Consider the following 1,671-nt stretch of genomic DNA (forward strand, 5'->3'; position numbering starts at 1 on the left):
TTAATTTTTAAAATTTTTGCAATGATCTACTTTCATTTTAAGAAAATGCCAAACTGTTCCCCAGAATGCATGTACTATTTTACACCATCACGAACAGTGTTAGAATGATATGATGACTGCTAAGGGTACAAAAAAATGTAATGTAATATATATGAGTAAAATTGACATTTTGAGATTTGATTATTATTTATAGCCTTAGTCTTTACTGTTGAAGAAAAGTGTTTCTTCTTCTTCTTATTATTATTATTATTTGTTAAATTCATTACTTAGTGGAGGGTTAAATTTATGATTAGAAAATAAGCTGAAAGTATGTCATTGTAAAATTAAAAGAAATAATAAGAAAGGAAGGAGGAGAGAGGGTGGGAGCATGTGTGGAGGTAGGGTAGGGTGGGAAGTATCACTAGGCTCCTACATCTGTATGTAGGAAATACATGAAATTTGTGCACCTTATGTAAATTTTTAAGAATGGAAAAAGAATAATACAGTGGCAAAACAGACTATACTACAAATGTGTAAAATAATTATGCTGCCGGGTGTGGGGTTAACCTCAGTGTTAACCTAAGCAACTTTGGAAATGAATGTCATCTGTAATTCTAAAGTGAAGAAAACCACTCAAAAGCATTGTACTCTAAATGACTAAGATGTTGCATCAAGTTTTAGTAAGTTGTTAAACAAATTTTGATAAGTTGAACTATTTTCACATAACAAATGAGTTGTTTTCACTTAATTAAAATATTTTTTAATTTCACTTAAGACTTATTAATAAATCCATAGGTTATTTAGAACCTTGTTACTTAGTTTCTAACTATTTGGGGGGCTTTTCTCAGGATGGAATTCCTTGCTCCTGGATTCAGACAGGGATCTTTCTCTGTCTCTCTCCCTCTGTGTGTCTCTACATCTCTCTCACTCTCTTTCTTTCTCTCAATCTCTCTCTCTCTCTCTTTCTCTCCTCCTCCCTCTCTCTCTCTCTCTCTCTCTTGCTCTGACTCAAATAAATGTAACAAAAGAGAAAAACTAAATTTATTTTAAAAATAAAACCAAAGATGATACTTTATGATGATACTCCTTGACAATAGTACTACTGGAATCAAATGAGACATGCTCACCTAAGACACCTCTGAATTAAGCTATTATTTTCCAGCTAGAGTTGTTTTATCAAAAAAAAAAAAGGAACATAAGTTACAGAAAATTCCATATGTATATAAAGTGTTATGGTATTATATCAAAGGAACTAATATAAAGAAAAATGAAACATACCTAGCAAAATGGTTAAGAAAAATTAAGTTAATCCAAATGGCACCTAATTCACATGACTTACGAAATTTTTGGTAAATAAGCTGCTTTAAATTTAGTTAAAAAGACAAACAGGGTAATAATCTTTTTAGAACTGTTAGCATACATTTGTGCCTGGGTCTTCTAGCCAGTAAAATTAGTACTTAAGTTTGTCAGACATTTAAAACAATAAAATTATGATTTTGATCCAATAACAAATAATATAGATAAAGCTACAAAACAGGTTTCATTGTGTCCTGTATATTGAGTACACTTTAGAGTCAAGAATTTTTCTTTGACAAGAAAATGATGTAAAATGACAATAAAGATTGTCCAATATCTCCATTTCTTAAGTAATCAAAGAATGCTTATTAAAAATAAATTGAAGAAAATATAAAA

This window comes from Oryctolagus cuniculus, chromosome 8 (genome assembly GCF_051225735.1).
Source record: "Oryctolagus cuniculus isolate XC-2025 breed Fujian yellow rabbit chromosome 8, ASM5122573v1, whole genome shotgun sequence".
NCBI lineage: Eukaryota > Metazoa > Chordata > Mammalia > Lagomorpha > Leporidae > Oryctolagus > Oryctolagus cuniculus.